The following is a 13,885-nucleotide window of genomic DNA, read 5'->3' on the forward strand; positions in this document are numbered from 1 at the left end:
GGTCACATGAAGGTGATGGTGGGAAAGTGTCACAAGAGGTAGACGATGATGAGACACAATTGCCAGAAAGTCAGGAGGAGGACCAGGGTGCGGAAGTGGAAGACGAGGTGGTGGACACGTGGACAAGTGCTTATGGGCAAGGATGGTGCATCTCACTGACGGCACACTAGGTTAACATAGTGGAAGCCGAGACCCAGTCGGACCTTGGGATGGAACACGTCCTCCTGACGCCAAGGATTGCAGGCCCTAGATCAATCAGAGGCCCTCCTCCACATATCTTCCAAGGAGCATTGGAGTGCCTCCCTATTTTTCGAAGCCCTTGCATTTACTGCATAGGCTAACACTATGGGAGACCCACTTCCTAATAATGGGAACATTTTTTCATGAGACCCTCTACGGGCGGGCGTACATAGGAATCATAGGGCTCCATAGCCGAAGTTCTAATTGGGCCCCCCCCCAAAAAAAAGTAAATAATTGTCGGGGTCACAGAAGAGCAGATCTCACAACTTTCCAGCCTTTACATAGTAATTTTCCTCCTGCTGAAGTCCTAGATTCCTTTTTCATTGCCCCATAAAGTGTGATGCCAACAATGCCAACAAAAGTGTCCCCAAACACAGTATGATACCCCCATAGTGAATTCCTCCACATTCACAGTATAATGACCCTATTGTACCCCACCTCAACTCCCAAGGCAAAGTATGGTGACCCCAACACAGTATGATCCCCCAACTGTGACCCCCACACAGCCCTCCATGCAGTATAATGGGCCTACATCCAATATAATGGCCCCACAACCTCTCCACACTCCACAGAGTATAATGCACTCGCCATGATCCTCCATACAGTATAATGCACTCGCCATGATCCTCCATACAGTATAATGCACTCACCATGGTCCTACACTCAGTATAATGCACTCACCATGGTCCTCCACTCAGTATAATGCACTCGCCATGGTCCTCAACACAGTATAAGACACTCGCCATGGTCCTCCACACAGTATAATGCACTCGCCGCCATGGTCCTCCACACAGTATAAGACACTTGCCATGGTCCTCCACACAGTATAAGACACTCGCCATGGTCCTCAACACACTATAAGACACTCGCCATGGTCTTCAACACACTGTAATGCACTCGCCATGGTCCTCCACACAGTATAATGCACTCGCCATGGTCCTCCACGCAGTATAATGCACTCGCCATGGTCCTCCACGCAGTATAATGAACTCCCCATGGTCCTCCACGCAGTATAATGCTCTCCCCATGGTCCTGTATGCAGTATAATGCACTCGCCATGGTCCTCCACACAGTATAATGCACTCGCCATGGTCCTCCACACGGTATAAGACACTCGCCATGGTCCTCCACACGGTATAAGACACTCGCCATGGTCCTCCACACGGTATAAGACACTCGTCATGGTCCTCAACACAGTATAAGACACTCGCCATGGTCCTCCACACAGTATAATGCACTCGCCATGGTCCTCCATACAGTATAATGCACTCGCCATGGTCCTCCACACAGTATAATGCACTCGCCATGGTCGTCTACGCAGTATAATGCTCTCTCCATGGTCCTGTATGCAGTATAATGCATTCACCATGGTCCTCCACGCAGTATAATGAACTCCCCATGGTTCTCCATGCAGTATAATGCACTCCCAATGGTCCTCAACACAGTATAATGCATCCCATGGTCCTGTACGCAGTATAATGCAGCCCCCCATAGGGTAAAATGCAGCTTCCCCCCACCATAGGGTAAAATGCAGCCCCAGTCCTCCAGCATTATCAGTACTCACTGATTTATAAATAAATACATACTTACCGCTCCTCATTCTCCGCTGCTTCAGTCTCTGCAGCACGTCTCTGTCATCACCTCAGCTGCTGAGAGCTCCACTGTCTGACAGAGCGTGGAGCGTCATCACGCCGCTGCGTCAGACGCAGAGGAGGAATGATGGGAGAGAGAGTGTCACATGACGTTCCCTCCTCCATCATTGCTATCAACCGGGGCCGACTCCAGGTTTTCGAGGGCCCCGGGCGAAAGAGTCTCAGTGGGCCCTTTAATACATACCAACATTCATGATGCACAGATACGGCGGAGAAATATAGGTATAGTACACAGGGCCCAGGCTGTCCCCTCATCCTTCATATATGCAGACATGCACACACACACAGTACGCAGACACGCAAACACACACACATTACACAGACACACATACACAGTACGCAGACACGCACACACACAGTACGCAGACACGCACACACATGCAGTACACAGACATGCACACACACAGTATGCAGACATGCACACACACAGTACGCAGACACGCACACACACACAGTACGCAGACATGCACACACACTACACAGACACACGCACACACACAGTACGCAGACATGCGCACACACACAGTACGCAGACATGCACACACAGTATGCAGACATGCGCACACACAGTACGCAGACATGCACGCACACAAAGTACGCAGACATGCACACACACGGTACGCAGACATGCACGCATATGGTACGCAGACGTGCACGCACACGGTAAGCAGACATGCACACACACACAGTATGCAGACATGCACACACACAGTACGCAGACATGCACACACAGTATGCAGACATGCGCACACACAGTACGCAGACATGCACACACACACAGTACGCAGACATGCACACACACGGTACGCAGACATGCACGCATTTGGTACGCAGACGTGCACGCACTTGGTACGCAGACATGCACGCACACGGTAAGCAGACATGCACGCACACGGTAAGCAGACATGTACGCACACGGTAAGCAGACATGCACGCACACGGTACGCAGACATGCACGCACACGGTAAGCAGACATGCACTCACATGGTAAGCAGACATGCACATGGTACACAGATATGCCCATACACAAACAGATACACAGATAAGTACACATACAGACATATGTACATATTTGAACACATTCTTAAAAACACATAAAACAGACATAAATATATATATACAGTCATACACACTGACATACACACAAGACACATTAGAAATATATTTAATTTGGGGATTGGGGAATCTGGCGACAAGCCTCACTCATCCGCCCCTTGGCCTGTGTCCGGTCCAGCTGTGCAGGACCGTCGCCTTGTCTGATGGCCATCACAGGCCCTGGACCATCAGAGGGGTCCACTCGCCGTTGGGGCCCACACTTCTTCCCCAGCATTGCCGCAGGGAGGACCTCCAGTGGTGTTTGATTGCCGGCACTTCATCAGGGCCCCCCTCCTGCTCCACCGTCGCTGCTTAATTGACGGCACTTCATCAGGGCCCCCCTTGGGGCCTCCCTTCATCAGGGCCCCCTTCGGGGCCTGACTTCATCAGGGCCCCTCTCGGGGCCTTCCTTCATCAGGGCCTCCCTTCATCAGGACCCCTTCTTCATCGGGGCCCCCCTCCTGCACCCCCCACTCCGCTGCTTGATTGCCGCCGCTGCCCTCCGGTACTGTTTTCAGGCATGGCCGCGAGCAGTGCGCTGTGCGGCTGTGTGTGCTAGTAATGACGGCAGGGGCGACACAAGCACAATTAAAGGCACAGTGTTGCCCCTGCCATGTCATTAGAACAGTACACAGTCGTACAGCGCACTGCGCGCGGCCATGCCTGAAGACAGTGCCGGTGGGCGGCGGTGGCAATTAAGCAGCTGAGCGGGGAGTGCAGGAGGGAGGCGACTGCTATGGGGCCTCCCCAGCTCACGGGCTCCATAGCAGTCGCGTGGCCTGCCGCCATTGGCGGTACGCCACTGCCTCTACGTCTCTTCCAAGGGGCATTGGAGTGCCTCCCAATTTTTGGCAGCCCTTGCATTCACTGCATAGGCAAACACAATGGGAAACCCACTACCTAAAAGTGGGAACAATGTTTTCAGGAGGCCCTCTGACCTCCACGTCTCTTCCAAGGGGCATTGGAGTGCCTCCCAATTTTTGGCAACCCTTGCATTCACTGCATAGGCAAACACAATGGGAGACCTACTTCCTAATAATGGGAACATTGTTTTCAGGAGGCCCTCCTCTACGTCTCTTCCAAGGGGAATTGGAGTAGGTCCAAATTTTTGGCAGCCCTTGCATTCACTGCATAGGCAAACAGTATGGGAGACCCACTCCCTAATAATGGGAACATTGTTTTCAGGAGGCCCTCCTCTAAGTCTCTTCAAAGGGGTATTGGGGTGCGTCCAAATTTTGGGCAGCCCTGCCACTCACTGCATATGACGCGCCCCCTGGGCCATGTTGTGTAGCGTTGCGCACGCGGGGAATACCCGGAGCCGGATCAGATAGGGGTAGTAGTCCTCGTGGCGGTGACCCGGTCCGTGCCCAGGGTGTCAAGCTAAGTGGCGATGTCTTTAGTGACAGATGTTATATTGTTCGACTACGCCACCCGTTGAATGCGGTTATGAAACCGCCGCTGCAGGGCAGACCGCTGAGGCCGGTGGTACGGTTGTGCAGCGTGGATAGTATAACCCCCAACGGGAGGGGTATGGCCTCAGGGCAGCTAGTGTGGATGATGGGGATAGTGGAATTGCTCGCAGGCACCAGGAACCACTCAGAGACGGTGCGGTGTAGTTCAGGGTCTTTACTGGTGACAAAGATAGACCCTCCCGGGAGTACTGGCTAGCGGTCGGGATCTGGTCAGTCCGTGAGCAGACAGGATCTCCCCTGGCCAGGCGGAGTTGTAGGCCTCCCCAACTAACTGTACTCTTCTTGGCTACCTTGCTAGAAGCGGGTAAAAGTAGCCCACATCCCTGAGTGTACCGTGTGGTGCTCACCCGTATGGCCGGTGACTCGGGGCCTTCTGGTAGCCTCCGCTCCACGACGGCGGTGCTGGTCCCTTGCGTGTGACCGTGCCTTCGGGTTTCTTGGCCAGAGGACCTGAAATCCCCTGCCAGTCGGTTTCTGCTGCTGGGTATGGAACAGTCCCCACAGCCTCGGACTCCGTGTCCGGTGGGATCTCTTCAGTCCGGACGAGCTCTACAGCTTCCAGTCCCGGACTCCTTTTATCACTGCTCCCACAGAGCTCCTGTTCTCACTTTCCCTGCAACTGCTCCACACCAGACCAGACTGTGTCTCTGTCTCTGTCTGTGTTCTTTTCTAACTCCACCTCAGCCCCAGTTTATATAGGGGAAGTTCTTCCCCTCCCAGGACTGGGCAGGAGGTGTGGCATGCTTAGGATTCCTGACCAGGAGACCTCCCACCTGCTCACAGACGTAATATTGCTATTACTGTGGTAACCAGACCCCTGGGGTTCCACATTCCCCCCTAGTAAAATTTAGTACTCCGGGACTAAACATATTTTTGAAAACATAACAGGGTATAAACAGGAACAATACAATAAGGAAAAACATGTTAAAGTGGTCACGGCGTGTCCGCAACCGGGTGCAATTTTTGAAGCAAAAGGGTGTCCATTTCACCAAAGAACAGGGAGCTGTAACCAGGTAGGGGTCTGTCCTGCCCCGAGTCTTTAACAGTCTTTAGTCCGTTCCTGGGTTACGCTCCAAACATATATACAATAGAGTTCTAGTAAATCCACAAAAGATACCTATAAAATAACTGGAAAAACATAATTATTTACAAGCAACAGTAAACAGGTAAATATTAATAAAACAGTCTAAACACTTTAGATCCTCCAACGTACGGGCAACTGGCCTCTAGTGGCTCTAGTGGACCTACGGAGCTCACTAACTGGTCCTGTACTACAGGGTGTAGGAGCTGTTAAAGGTAAGCTGGGCAGCTGTCTACGGACTCTTTGGCTCACTAGGGGCACGGCAGGCTCACTATAAGCAGAGGGTCGATTCTCCTGGTCTGCTTGTGTGGGGTCTTCTGCCTCCTGGACCGGCTGCTCTTCCAGCTCTACCTGTTTTTCCGTAGGCACTTGGGATGCTGGCTGGAGGAAGGTGAGGACGGGTACTACAACAGCGCCATTTACTTGTGTCCAAGACCGAGGGAAGTCTCCGAGTACAGTACTGACCATCTCTTCCCTTTCCTCTGCGGGTCGAGGGTTTTCTTGATCTTCTTCAGGGTTTCGTAGCTGCTCGGGACACTTCTTCAGGTGATCTCGGGAGACAATGGCTGTGGTTTCTCCTCCATCCTTACTGATTGTGCAGACTTTCGGGTTTTCATGGCTTGATGGCAGTATGGTGTACGGGTCCTTTTCCCACTGGTCGTCCAACTTGTGGAGCCGTCTTTTCCTCTTCAAGACCTGCTCTCCAGGTACCAGGGGAACAGCGGGAGCATACTGGTTGTAAGTCTTCTCCTGTCTTTCTCTTGCTTGACGGAGACTTCGCTCAACGCTCTCCTGTACTTTCCGGTACTGCTGCTGCCTCTCTGTGTCCCAGTCTGCTTCTGGTGAAGTGTCCTCGGGTGTCAGGACTCCCATATCCAGATCAACAGGCAGCTTACCAGGTCTTGCTCTCATTAGGTAAGCCGGGGTACAGTTGGTAGAACCTACAGGGATGTGGTTGTATAGGTCCACCAGATCAGGCAGTTTCTCAGGCCACAGACTGCGTTCTTCCAGGGGCAATGTTTTCAGAAGGTCTATCACCACCTGGTTCATCTTCTCGCAGAGTCCATTGGTTTGCGGATGATAGGGTGTTGTTCTTATCTTCCGGCAGCCATACAGAGTGCAGAACTCCTGGAAGACTTCTGCTTCAAAGGCAGGTCCTTGGTTCGTCAGCACCTGCTCTGGGTATCCGTGTGGATGGCAGAAGTGCTGCTGGAAGGCTCTAGCTGCTGTTTGAGCCGTTAAGTCCTTGACGGGGACTACAACCAAGAACCGGGAGTAGTGATCCACGATGGTTAACGCATAGACGTAGCCACTTCTGCTGGGGGTCAGTTTTACATGGTCCAAGGCTACCAGTTCCAACGGCTGCCTGGTGACGATGGACTGCAGGGGGGTCTTCTGGCTGGCACGGTCCTTCCTTCTTAGGTTGCATGGACCACAGTCTCTGCACCACCTCTCGATGGTTCCTCTCATGCCTACCCAGTGGAACCGCCCGCGCAGCAGGAACTCCAGCTTCTTCCATCCGAAGTGCCCAGCTCCGTCGTGGTATGCCTCCAGTACCATAGCCGCGTCTCTTCTTGGCACCACTACTTGCCAGATCAGTTCATGCGTCCGGGAGTTAACCATTCTGCGGCACAACTTCCCCTTGTAAAGGAACAGTCGACTCTTCTCAGCCCACAGTTGCTTGGTCTACTCCGGAGCGTCTGGGTCAAGGCGGGCATCTGGCTGAGTCAGCATCTCCTTCACCCGTCGGACGGCGGGGTCACTGTCTTGCGTTTCCGCCCAGTTGTAATGAGGTAAGGGGTTGAACGTAGTGGATTGCTTACCCCTTACACGGTGGGAATACTGGGTAGTCCCATGACGGTGAAACGCGGGGAGTTCAACTTCTTCCAGTTCCTCTGGATCTTCCCCTACGTCCGGTAGGTTTGGCATTCTGGACAAGGCATCCGCGTTGGTATTGGAGCGTCCTGCCCGGTATTTGATCGTGAACTCATAGTTGGACAGGCGGGCCATCCATCTCTGCTCCAGGGCACCGAGTCTTGCAGTGTCCAGGTGTGTCAACGGGTTGTTATCCGTGTACACGGTGAACCGCGAAGAGGCGAGGTAGTGCTTAAAGCGTTCGGTGACTGCCCACACCACTGCCAGGAACTCTAGCTTAAATGAGCTGTAATTCTCAGGGTTTCTTTCGGTGGGTCGCAGTTTTCGGCTGGCGTAAGCAATTACCCGTTCTCTCCCCTGCTGGATCTGGGACAGTACGGCTCCTAGCCCGATGTTACTTGCGTCGATGTAGAGGATAAAGGGCTGGCTGTAATCAGGATACGCCAGGATTTCATCCCCCGTGAGGGCCATCTTCAGCTGGCGGAAGGACTCTTCTTCCAGCTTCTCCCATCTGAAGGGCGGCTTCTGGTTCTTGGCCTTCCTGGACTGGCCTATCAGGAGGTCCTGCATAGGAGCTGCCTTTTTGGTGAAACCGGGAATGAATCTTCGGTAGTAGCCTACCAACCCGAGGAACTGCCGCACTTCCTTTACGCTGGAGGGTCTTGGCCATTCCTTAATCGCGGTGATCTTATCAGGGTCGGGAGCCACTCCGTCAGCACTCACCACGTGTCCCAAGTACTGCACCTTTGGTTTTAGCAGGTGACACTTCGACGGTTTCACCTTCAGACCGTAGTTTGCCAGGGCTTCAAACACTTCCGCCAGGTGTTTCAGGTGGTCCTCGTAGGTTTTGGAATAAACTATAACATCGTCCAGGTACAGCAGGACCGTCTCAAAGTTCCGGTGTCCCAGACAGCATTCCATCAATCGTTGGAAAGTTCCTGGTGCGTTGCAGAGTCCGAACGGCATGCAGGTAAACTCGCTAAGTCCCATCGGGGTGGTGAATGCGGTCTTCTCCCGGTCCGCCTCTGCTACAGGAACCTGCCAGTACCCGCTAGTGAGATCCAAAGTGGAGAAGAAGTTAGCAGATTTTAAAGCAGCCAAAGACTCCTCTATCCTTGGTAAGGGGTACGCATCTTTGTGTGTGATACGGTTGATTTTCCGGTAATCTACACACATTCTCATGGTGTTGTCTTTCTTTTTAACCAAGACTAGTGGAGCTGCCCAGGGGCTACAGCTATCCCTGATTACCCCAGCCTCCTTCATGTCTCTAAGCATCCCCTTGGCGTGTTGGTAGTGTGCAGGGGGTACGGGTCGGTATCTCTCCTTTATGGGAGGATGGTCTCCCGTGGGGATGTGGTGTTCTATCCCCTTTACTCGCCCGAAGTCTAGCGGGTGTTTACTAAACACTCTCTCGTACTCTCGAACCACCCGATAGACTCCCTGTTTCTGGTGTGAGGGAGTGGAGTCAGTGCCCAAATGCAGTTGCTGACACCAGTCCTCCATTTGTTGCTTAGAGCCGTTACCTTCCTCTGAATGAGATGGAGGCAAGGGTTCCACGGACTGTACAGAATTTTGGTTGATGGTATACAATTTGGCTAGCGTAGCATACCGGGGCAGGTACACTTCCCTCTTCCCGATATTTATTATGCGAACGGGCACCCTCCCATGGCGTACATCAACCACCCCCCGTGCCGTCAAAATGGTGGGCCTACTATCTGAGTAGACGGGTTCTACCATTGCCTGGTAATCTCTACCTCTCAGACCAATAGCTGCCTGGCACCAAATCATCATTTCACTTTTCGGGGGCATGGCAATAGGGAAAGGGTCACACATTCTCACGCTACCAATCTCACCACCGGAGAGTTCCACCTGTTGCCGTCGCATCAGTGCCCGGATCTCTTTTTGGAGCACTCGCTGCTGGCCGGAGCTGGCGTTCTTGGCAACCTGCTGTAAAATAAGAATCACCTCTGCAAGACAATTTTCAATCACATTAGTTCCTAGAGTTATCTTTGGGTGACTCTCGCGCTTGTCAATGTCCACAATGATCAGTCCCTGTGCTGCCAGTTCGACTTTACCGATTTTAATGGTCATCTCTTTAAATCCAATCTGTGGCACGGGCTGACCATTGCTGGCGATGATACTCAAGTCGTCGTCTGGGTAGCGGGTTATATCCGAGTCATTCCAGTACTGCTTGAAGAGCACGTACGGGATGGTGGTGACCTGTGACCCGGTGTCAAGTAGGGCACTCATAGGAATGCCATCCAGTACTACAGGCAAGACTGGACGTCCTCCCACGTATTTGTCACGCCAGTTCGATGGGCCTGGTGATCTTATTCCTAGGGGTTGGCCCTCTACCCCAGGTTGTGCCGGTTTTAAAGGACAGTACCTTGCCATATGTCCGGGTTGATTGCAGCGGCGGCAGATGGGTTGTCCGTCCTCATTGTATCGGTCGCTGGGTCTTCCTCTGGCCGGTGGGGTCCTCCTTGGTCGGCGCCACGGGATATCCTCCGGTCCGGATGCCAGCTGGATCTTCCCTGGAGTAGAAACCTGTAAAGACTGCACAGTTCGGGTTAGCGCGGCAACGCTTTTAGTTAGCTCTTGGACCTGATGGTGCAGGTCTGTAGCCGGGTCATTGTTTAAAGCCTGCGCATCAGCTCCCACAGGCCCTGCCGACAAGGGCGCCGTCTCCTGGTGGTAAATGGTAGCAGGGCGTTTGTGGGTCACAGCGCCACCTGGTGCCGGTTCTCGGAGCACCCGGATGGCTCTGTCCTTGAACTGTGCAAAGTCCAGATGAGGGTTCTGTAAGGCCATTGCTCGCAACTGGGTTCGGTGGGCATTGCAATGTAGACCCTCTATAAATTGTTCAGTCAACAGCTTGTCTTCGTTTCCCACGCCGTCAGGGTCGGCCTGCTTAACGGCTCTCAGGGCCTCTTGTAGGTTTAGTGCATAGTCCCTTATATTCTCATGTGCTCGCTGCTTGCACCCGTAGAATCTAAGCTTGATCTCGGCTGAGGTACGGGTATCAAAGGTGTCCTTCAGCCGGGCTAGTATCTCTGCGACAGTCCTCCTCCTCCCAAGTGGCCAGGACTTTACCTCCCTTTTGGCTGCCCCTGTTAATTGAGCCACCAGGATGCTCACTTTTTGCTCTTCTGTGAGGGGGTACACCTGGAAGAGGCTATCCAGCCTTTCTCTGAAGTCATTTAGGGTATGTGACTCCCCTGAGTACTGGGGTAGCCAGGCTGCCCCTGGGATGTAGGGCATGGTGAAAGGCATGACCGCAGCAGCGGTGGTGCTGGCGGTGGCTGTGGCAGTGAAGCTCTCCTCCGTATCCGACATCCTCCTCCCCCCTAGTGGACCGTGGCCTACCTTGCGATGATCCTCTTCCGTAGGCCGCGGCTCCGCAGTGGATCGTCAGGGTTGAGGACCTTCCGTCGCGCTCCTGTGACGTCGGCGTCTGCTGGGCTCCTTCCAGGACCTTACGCAACGTCCGGACGTGAGGCGGGGCTTCAGTTCTCGCGCGCTTTCGGAGTCCACGCCCCTCTTCTTCCCGCGCGGCGTCCTCAAGATGGCGTCCAATGGCGGGAAGACTCCACGGATGGCGGGAAGAAGGCAAAAGATGGCGTCGGATGGCGGGAAAACTCCACGGATGGCGGGAAGAAGGCAAAAGATGGCCTCGGATGGCGGGAATCTTCACCACAGGTAAGTTTAACAGTCTTTTTCAGGCACGCAGTACCCGGTGGTTGCGGGCACGAGATCCTGCCGACTACGCCAAAATTTGACGCGCCCCCTGGGCTATGTTGTGTAGCGTTGCGCACGCGGGGAATACCCGGAGCCGGATCAGATAGGGGTAGTAGTCCTCGTGGCGGTGACCCGGTCCGTGCCCAGGGTGTCAAGCTAAGTGGCGATGTCTTTAGTGACAGATGTTATATTGTTCGACTACGCCACCCGTTGAATGCGGTTATGAAACCGCCGCTGCAGGGCAGACCGCTGAGGCCGGTGGTACGGTTGTGCAGCGTGGATAGTATAACCCCCAACGGGAGGGGTATGGCCTCAGGGCAGCTAGTGTGGATGATGGGGATAGTGGAATTGCTCGCAGGCACCAGGAACCACTCAGAGACGGTGCGATGTAGTTCAGGGTCTTTACTGGTGACAAAGATAGACCCTCCCGGGAGTACTGGCTAGCGGTCGGGATCTGGTCAGTCCGTGAGCAGACAGGATCTCCCCTGGCCAGGCGGAGTTGTAGGCCTCCCCAACTAACTGTACTCTTCTTGGCTACCTTGCTAGAAGCGGGTAAAAGTAGCCCACGTCCCTGAGTGTACCGTGTGGTGCTCACCCGTATGGCCGGTGACTCGGGGCCTTCTGGTAGCCTCCGCTCCACGACGGCGGTGCTGGTCCCTTGCGTGTGACCGTGCCTTCGGGTTTCTTGGCCAGAGGACCTGAAATCCCCTGCCGGTCGGTTTCTGCTGCTGGGTATGGAACAGTCCCCACAGCCTCGGACTCCGTGTCCGGTGGGATCTCTTCAGTCCGGACGAGCTCTACAGCTTCCAGTCCCGGACTCCTTTTATCACTGCTCCCACAGAGCTCCTGTTCTCACTTTCCCTGCAACTGCTCCACACCAGACCAGACTGTGTCTCTGTCTCTGTCTGTGTTCTTTTCTAACCCCACCTCAGCCCCAGTTTATATAGGGGAAGTTCTTCCCCTCCCAGGACTGGGCAGGAGGTTCGGCATGCTTAGGATTCCTGACCAGGAGACCTCCCACCTGCTCACAGACGTAATATTGCTATTACTGTGGTAACCAGACCCCTGGGGTTCCACACATACGCAATAACAGTATAGGAGACCCACTCTTTAGTAATGGGAACAACAAAGCCTACCGGCTGATGGCTCTCTAAGATTAGTGAGGGCCGACTGCTGGCCCTTTAAGAATAGTAAAGGCCGCCTGATGACCCTATAAAAATAGGCTTTGTGACTTTCAGAGTTCCTCCTTCATAAATGAAACAGGATGTGTCTGATCATGTCTCACACACCACATGGCCAAATAAAATAAATGTTAAAATGACATTTCCCGGTGAATGCATTTGTCATGATTGAAAGCAATGCAAAAGTGCCAAAACACATCAAAAACGCTACGTGTGAACATAGCCCAAGGTGGGGAGGAGTATTTTTGTTTTTGGTTATTTATTTTGCCTTATATACAAGTCATTACCCTGGAAAGGATGTTCCTTAACATATTTCCCAGGAAAATCCATTTTAGTTTTGTTTTTGTATGTTTTATTGTGAGTCCGTAAAAGTGGCGTAATAACTCTGACAACATTGTTGACAGCAGTGACCTGGGAGTCAGAAATGCTTCCAGGGGTCTTCCGCATGCTGTTCCCATGCCATTTGACCACTGTTCCCATCGATTTCGGGAATTTTTAGGCCCTCTGCAGACCGCTGGGGGGAGCCATCTGAAAGATGCTCGAGTTTCCCATAGACTTACATTGGGCTCGTTGCTCGGGTTGAGCACCCGAGTATTCCAATGTGCTCGACACGAGCAACGAGCACCCGAGCATTTTAGTGCTCGCCCATCACTACTCATCAGTACTGTGGTTCCTGTAGGGTTCAGAGTCTGCTGATGGCTCCCAGAACTCCCAAGATCTCCTTACCATTATTAAAGACTTACAAGGTGTTGTAGGTTTATGCAATACAAATTTATATGGTGAGTGCTAATTTGAGTGCAATTATTCTCAATATTAAAAGGTATATCCCCTTTTAGAAAATTCTTACAAAAACACAAACCGCTCTTAATCCACCATCCCCAGGTCCAGCGCTGAGTCTCCAGCATCAGTGATTGGCATTGGCTGCAACGCTGATGTCATGTCGACAGCGCCTCAGCCAATCAGTATGCTTAGCAGCTATGAGCACAGCATTCCGTCTATACTGGCAGATCCACTGAGCTGACTGACATGTGACTGTGACTGTGGATGGTTCTGGTGCTGTATTCATGTTTTGATGGATATTCTGATGGTGTATTCCCTTGTTGAAGATAAAGAAATTAAAAATATTTAGTATGGCCGCATTCATAAAAGTTTGGTTTATCAAAATATAAAACTAATTAACCCAGACGGTAAGAAAAAAAAATTAAATGCCAGAACTGTTTTTTTTGTCACCTTACCTCCTGAAAAAATGCAGCAAAACGTCATATATTCCAATTACAAAATATAAAGTCAGATCACCATGCAAAAAAGTCCTGACACAGCTCCATGGACGAAATAATACAATTTTTACAGATCTCAAAAAATGGCATCAAAACACAAATATTTTTTACTTTTTTTTTTACATCTAAGAAAGTTCGGCATCGCTGTCGGTATTTGCACACACCTGGAGAAACATGTTCACAGATCACTTTTACCATACAATTAATACGTTAAAAGAAAAACCCAAACAACAATGACAGAATTACGCTTATTCACTGCAGGTTTATATTGCAC

The sequence above is a fragment of the Phyllobates terribilis genome, unplaced genomic scaffold (genome assembly GCF_046119375.1).
Source record: "Phyllobates terribilis strain yellow unplaced genomic scaffold, ASM4611937v1 Scaffold_11__3_contigs__length_659146591, whole genome shotgun sequence".
Lineage (NCBI taxonomy): Eukaryota > Metazoa > Chordata > Amphibia > Anura > Dendrobatidae > Phyllobates > Phyllobates terribilis.